General features: G+C 44.8%; 1 non-coding gene across 1 annotated transcript; it reads left to right on the forward strand.

The window, feature by feature from the left end:
* Positions 1-3,096: 3,096 nt before the first annotated feature.
* On the forward strand, positions 3,097-3,168 carry TRNAA-CGC (transfer RNA alanine (anticodon CGC)). The gene has a single exon. It is a non-coding gene; the product is annotated as a tRNA-Ala (tRNA).
* Positions 3,169-7,288: the final 4,120 nt, after the last annotated feature.

A 7,288-nucleotide genomic window follows, 5' to 3' on the forward strand; every position in this document is an offset into this window, starting at 1 on the left:
AAAGTTTAGTCTAGGAAGCGTAATGTTGTAGGGGTGGTTTATCAGGGATTGGTCTAGGTTCTCTAGTTCCAATGACAAAGGCATTCCAAGACATTTTAGACAATAGTTTTATTGTATGTGTGTAGTGTCAATTTTTATAATACTCACTGATCTTTGTTTTCTCCGATTTCCAACTCCTCTATGGTCCTCTTTTTATTCACTTGACATCAATTCCAATGCCTTCGATTTGCTTAGAGAAATGCCGAGCTATTGGTATACGGAAACATCTAGAAACGCCCCCATACAAACTCTATGAATTTAAAAAAAAGACAATAAAAATGTGCGGTTGAAAAAAATTGAAAATAAACTCTTATAACAGGCCAAGCAAAGCAAAAAAAAAAAACAAAAGAAAGAAACAAGGATTCCTAAAATATAACTTTTAATGTATAAAGTTTAAAAGAGTATTCCAAAATTGGAGACAAGTACCAATAATTGAAATATATAAATACCATAGGGAATAATATAAATACCAATAGTGTGTCCTGTTGGGCCCTATAAGTAAACTAGAGTGACCCCTACCTGACAGTGGAGGTTGGCACCCTAAGTTTCAGCGGTAGGAGCCCCCACTCTGCCGCGGCTCGCCCTCCTGTCCCTACAAATCCCTGTGATCAGCTAAAAATATGTCCCAATACATCCATTGCCCATGTGAAAAAAACAAAAAAACTTGAAAAAGAAAAATAGAAAAAATGAAATAATAAATAGAGCGGGTATTTCCCCTAATAATAAACAGTCTATTTTACTCCAAAATGGGAGAGAATGGGAAATAATATCCCCTTTATAGAAAAATGTCCTTACCAGTCTGTAGGCAAATACAGTGTGAGATTATGAACTTGTCTTATTTGTTCTGCAGTATTGTTAAAAGGAAGCAAAACACTCCGCCTTCTATACGACTTTTTTTATATATATATCCTAAATCACCAGTAAATACCATGATGTTTGTTTATATAGAGTACATTGCAGCTGGTCAATAATGTCTAAATGGAACACAAAACGGAGTATGCTATCCACATTGGGCCACCGATCGACCTCCACAAAAATAAAAGGCCACTTTCAAACATAATAGTTCCAGAGACCACCAACAAGCGACACTTCATAAGTCATGTGCTCCCCTTAATACGGTTTAATACATTATCACAGTGTACGCATTTGTGGCTGATAGTATTCATCAACTTATGCCACGTGTCATGCACAATAACCATATTCTCATCTGTGTTATGATGTGAAGGGTCGCTATCACGATGAGTCATCGGTAAGCCCCCATAAGAACGACATCCCAGATAGTATCCGACGCGTTTCCCCTCTCCCCCCCCCCCCCGTGGGAATAGCGGGGGTTCATCAGGGAATGCTGGCCATCAAGATAGGAAACGCGGATTTTAGGATCTCGATTGATTTGTTTTTGGTGGATCAAACAAAGCAAAAACTAAAAATATATAAAAAATAAAAGCTTCAAGTTTGCAAAACTCCAAAGAAAAGGAACACGTCCGGAAGAATCTTCCGCTTGAAAAAACAGATGTTTATAATGGAACATAGCAGAGGTCAAAACAGTTATTTTTTTTTAGAAGGAACCTGCTTCAGGAAATGCTGCTTCTAAGGGTACCGTCACACAGTGGCATTTTGATCGCTACGACGGCACGATCCGTGACGCTCCAGCATCGTAACAATATCGCTCCAGCGTCGTAGACTGCTGTCACACTTTGCAATGTACGACGCTGGAGCGATAATTTCATGACGTATGTGCGATGTAGAAGCCGTTGGTTACTATGCGCACATCGTATACAATATCGTGCACACCTTTGTTACTCCATGAGATCATGCCGCCACAGCGGGACACTAGACGACGAAAGAAAGTTTCAAACGATCTGCTACGACGTACGATTCTCAGCGGGGTCCCTGATCGCAGGAGCGTGTCAGACACAGCAAGATCGTAACTATATCGCTGGAACGTCACGAATCGTGCCGTCGTAGCGATCAAAATGCCACTGTGTGACGGTACCCTAACACTTTTCCTCTGATTGTTACACTCAGGTTTGGGCTTGCACATACACTAATTGCCTCTCCTCTGTTTTGCAGGAGAGAGAATTATTTTGCCCAGTAGGTGTCAGTCCCATCAACTAGTCAAAGCCCTAATTAGCATAACAAGTAGGGCCATTATAAATATTTTTTTTACCTTGTTTTCACTCAATAACGTTATTCAGGGCTGGTTATGCGGAATTTGCTCATACATAGGTGACTGCTGCTGGGTTGGCAGGCATGGGAGGCCTGATAGGTTCGCTTTAAAGTGCCACCAATTGGCGACAAGCTTGCAGGTTGGTGGACATATAATATCATAGGCTCTAGGATCCCTCGTTCATTGTAATCATGCAGTGATAACATTTATTTAAATGTTCAGAAAAATCTCTATAGAAATGGCCCGTTTGATATTTTACCTTTCCATACCTCATATAATATGGCTGAATGACAGTGCTGCTGCAAATGTTTGGAGCAGACGTGAATATGGTTTTACAATGCTGCCACCTTGTGCATAACTCATGCAATTTCAGGCTGTATCTAGATCCCTGCTCGGCCTGTGTTAGGCTAGGGTCACATTGCGTTAGTGCAATCCGTTTAGCGCTAGCGCTAGCGGATTGCGCTAACGCAATGTTTTTAAAGGGTCGCGTTTCGGGGTCGCGTTAACGTCCCCGCTCTCGCAGATCCCCGATCTGCGAGAGCGGGGAACGGACCTCGGGCGCGCCGCGGACGCTGCAAGCAGCGTCCGAGGCGCGCTGCAAAAGACCGGCGCGTCGCTAGCGCGTGCCGAAAATGACACGCGCTAGCAATGCGCTGGTACATTGCGGGCAATGGGAGCGCTAACGGACGCGTTGCATGGCGTTAATTTCGCCGTGCAACGCTGTCCGTTAGCGCTCTGACCAAAACGCAATGTGACCCCAGCCTTACTGCCCTCTGCATGTGTGTTTCTGCTGCATAAAGTGCAGTATATAATTTACTACAGCTGGGTTGCAGGAGATATTTGGATCTGTCCTGAGCAGTTTTTCATAATGAGATCAGAAAAAACAGCAAGGGGATGTAGCTCAGTGGTAGAGCGCACGCTTCGCATGTGTGAGGCCCCGGGTTCAATCCCCGGCATCTCCAGTTTTTTTTTGTTTTTTAATTTTTTAAATTAACTCTTCAAAAGACCATTTATACAGCTTATTACTGCAGTAACTAAGTCTCCTTCTTTTACAACTTCATAAAAATAAACCCTGCTCCTCTGCTGTTTTTAATGGCTACCTTGCTCTTGTTGTAACGGGTAAGAGACTGCAATCCCTTTACTTTTTACAGTCACTGGCTGCATGATAACAGGTTACCTCTTCTTCATTCATTTCCATTCATGCACCAGTCTAGATCATTAGAATGTGACAGCTGCATGATACCTGCCGATTGTGCATGCGCCGCGGCCCGCGCGTCCCTTGATGCAGGGGGGAGTGGGGCGGGAGCCCCGACCTGTTCATATGGTCATCGACTTCCCAGTGATACAAACAGGAACCGGGGAACCTAGAAGTCTGCTGTTAAGGGATGCTATCTATCCATTATCTATCTATCTATCTATCTATCTATCTATCTATCTATCTATCTATCTATCTATCTATCTCATTATCTATCTATCTATCTATCTATCTATCTATCTATCTATCTATCTATCTATCTATCTATCTATCTATCTATCTATCTATCTATCTATCTATCTATCCATTATCTATCCATTATCTATCTATCTATCTATCTATCTATCTATCTATCTATCTATCTATCCATTATCTATCTATCTATCTCATCTATCAAATTCAAATTCAAATGAGCTTTATTGGCAGGACTAAGTACATGTTAGCATTGCCAAAGCATATGGTAAAAATACGGGGGTGGGGGAGGGGGGCATATAGAGGTCCAGGGAATATCAAATTCCTTTTAGAGGATAGGGGATGTTTCCAGGGTGGGGTATAGGAGTCCATGACATATCGGGCTCTTTAGTCGGGGGATAGGGATATGTCCAGTGTTGGGGTACGGGAGTCCATGACATATCAGGCTCCTCTTAGTCTGTGGCAGGCACTGACATATTCCGCTGCTACGGCCACTGCACTTTCCTCTTCCCCCAGTATTATCGGCAGTTTCTCTTCCTCCTCCTTGGAGGTGAAATCTGGGAGGAGATCAGACAGCCTCTTGAAGTGAGTGTCCCTCAGTGCGGAGTATTTGGGGCACCTCAGCAGGAAGTGGGCCTCATCCTCCACGGCCTCCTGGGGGCACTGCTGGCAGAGTCTGTTCTCTCGAGGCTTGTAGTTCTGTCGGTGCCGCCCGGATTCGATGAGTAGGCTGTGGGCGCTCAGTCTGTATCGGCTCAGGATCTGTCGATCTTTGGGGTTTTCTAGTTTCTCTAGATATGGGGCCAGTTTGTACTCCCTCTGTAGATTCCGGTATATTGTCAGTTTCTGGGATTTGTTTATGTCGTTCCTCCAAATGCTGAGATATTCCTCTTTGACTTTGTGTACCATTTTCTGGATTTCATCTTTTGTCAGGCCATGGAGGTTGATGGCTTGGTCAGACTGGCTTTGGGTACTTTTACTTGGGAGGCTTCCTTAGGCTTCCTGGTGTAGGAAGGCTTTGTGATGGTAGGAGCTGGGACTGCTACTTTGTAGATGAGCCTTGAATGACAGCGCCTTCTTCTTTATTGCGATGTGTATTGGGAATCTGCCCAGCTCTGCTCGGCAGGCGCTATTTAATGTGCTCCGATGGACTTGGAGAAGATGCTTGCAGAACTCTAGGTGGAATATTTCTGTCGGCCCAGCGTCCCACTTTGACCAGTTTGGGTATGAGACTGGGCCCCAGACCTCACTACCGTATAGAAGAATTGGGGCAATGATGGAGTCAAAATTTTTTAGCCATACGGTTACTGGTGCCTTGAGGTGGTACAGACGCCTTCTGATGGCATAGAAGGCTTTGGATGCCTTGTCTTTTAGTGACTCTATGGCTTGCTTGAAGCTCCCTGACTGGCTGAGTTCTAGGCCCAGGTAGGTATACCTGTTGGTTTCAGTAAGTGGACGGTTGTCTATCATAAAGGTAGGATTGCCAGTGGGTTTCTGCTTTATTTTCTGGAACACCATGATATTAGTTTTTTTCTCGTTGATTGGCAGTGCCCATGTGCTGCTGAAGGTCTCTAGGATTTTCAGATGATCTTGGAGGCCTTTCTCAGTTGGTGATAACAGCACGAGGTCATCTGCATACAGCAGAAATTTCACCTGGGTGTCATGGAGGGTGAGTCCTGGTGCTGAGGAGGACTCTAGGGCCACTGCCAGCTCATTGATGTAGATGTTAAAGAGCATTGGACTGAGGCTGCAGCCCTGTCTCACTCCTCGACTTTGTTGGAAATAGGCTGTCCTCCTTCCGTTGACCTTCACACTGCAACTGTTCTCTGTGTAGGAGCTTCGGATGACATCATATGTTTTGCCTCCTATTCCGCTCCCCAGCAATTTTAGGAATAGTCCTGGGTGCCACACTGAGTCGAAGGCCTTCTTGAAGTCCACAAAACAAGCGTATATCTTCCCGTTCTTTGTATTGTGGACGTGGCTCTTGATGAGGCTGTGCAGAGTGTAGATGTGGTCAGTGGTGCGGTGGTTTGGCATGAACCCTGCTTGGCTCTTGCTGAGGACGTTGTGCTCGGTGAGGAAGGTGAGGATCCTCTTGTTCAGGATGCAGTTGAAGAGTTTACCCAGGTTGCTGCTGACACATATCCCTCGGTAGTTTGCTGGGTCGTACTTGTCCCCATTTTTGTGTATAGGGGTTATGAGGCCTTGGTTCCAGTTTTTGGGGAAGCAGCCGGCCTGCAGTACAATATTAAATAGTTTTGTTATCGCAGTCTGGATGTCTGGAGGGCTGTATTTCAGCATTTCTGGGAGGATCCCATCTGGACCATTGGCTTTTTTACCTTTTATCTGTGTGATCCTTTCTGTTATTTCTGTCAGTGTGATTGGTGTATCCAGAGGATTTTGGAAATCTTTGAACTTTTCCTCCATATCTTTCAGTTTTTTCACAAGCTCTTTTTGTGCCAGGTTCAGGTCTTCACTTGGGATGTCATTGTAGAGGTCCTTGAAGTACTGGAGCCAGATGTTGCCGCTCTGGATGTGGAGGCTGTTGCTTTTCTGGTTGGATCCAAGGTGATTCCACAGTTCCCAAAATTTGTTGTCTTCAAGGGCATCTTGGAGTTGGAGGAGTTTGGTAGAGATGTCGTTTTGCTTTTTCTTTCTGAGGATGGCTTTGTAATTTCGTTGTACGGTGTGGTAGGCTTCTCTCAGAGTGGGGTTATTGGGGTCTCTGTGTTTTTTATTTGAGGCCATTCTTAGGGCCTTCCGTATGGTCTTGCATTCTTTGTCAAACCAGTTGTTGGGATTTTGTTTACTCGGTCACTTGTTGATGCTTCTTTTCAGGTCAGACATTTCTGCCATGGCATATAGAATGTCGTTAAGGTCTCTTACCGCTAGGTGTACTCCTTCTGGGTTGAGTTCATACACGTTATTATGGAAACATTGGAGCTTCTCCTTGATCTCTGGTCTGTTGATGGCATCTTTGTATTTTGGGGCCGACATCTTGGACCATTTGAAGGATGGTGGCAGGCTAAAGAGGCCGGTCTTTTGCGGGGTTTGTGAGGGTGATTTCTTTGTGGATTTGATGTATAGGAGCAGTTGGTTATGGTCTGACAGATGTGTTTGTGGGGTGACTATAAGGGCGCCAATATTTGTAGGGTCCATATCTGTGATGGCATAGTCTATCACACTGCTGCCCACATGGGAGTTTAGGGTATGTCTTCCCAGTGAGTCTCCCTTGGTGCGGCCATTGAGAATACGAAGTCCAAGGCTTCGGCATAGGTTCAACAGCGTTCTGCCACTTTTATTAACTGTGCAATCATAGCTGTTCCTGTCGGTGTGCACTGGGTTGTCACAGTCGGTATCTGCTCCAAGTATATAGATGTTTCCATCAGTGGTCAGGTAGTCTCTTTCTCTTCCCGTTCTTGCGTTGAGGTCTCCGTAGATGAGAACGTTTCCAAGAGTCTGGAAATGGGCAGCTTCAGTCTTTAGGGTCTCAAAGCTGTCTGGGTTGAAGTATGGAGACTCTGGAGGAGCTACGTACACTGCACAGAGGTAGATGTCGGCCACGGATGTGAGGATGGAGCGGCTTATTCATATCTATCTATCTATCTATCTATCTATCTATCTATCTATCTATC

The sequence above is a fragment of the Ranitomeya imitator genome, chromosome 9 (genome assembly GCF_032444005.1).
Source record: "Ranitomeya imitator isolate aRanImi1 chromosome 9, aRanImi1.pri, whole genome shotgun sequence".
Lineage (NCBI taxonomy): Eukaryota > Metazoa > Chordata > Amphibia > Anura > Dendrobatidae > Ranitomeya > Ranitomeya imitator.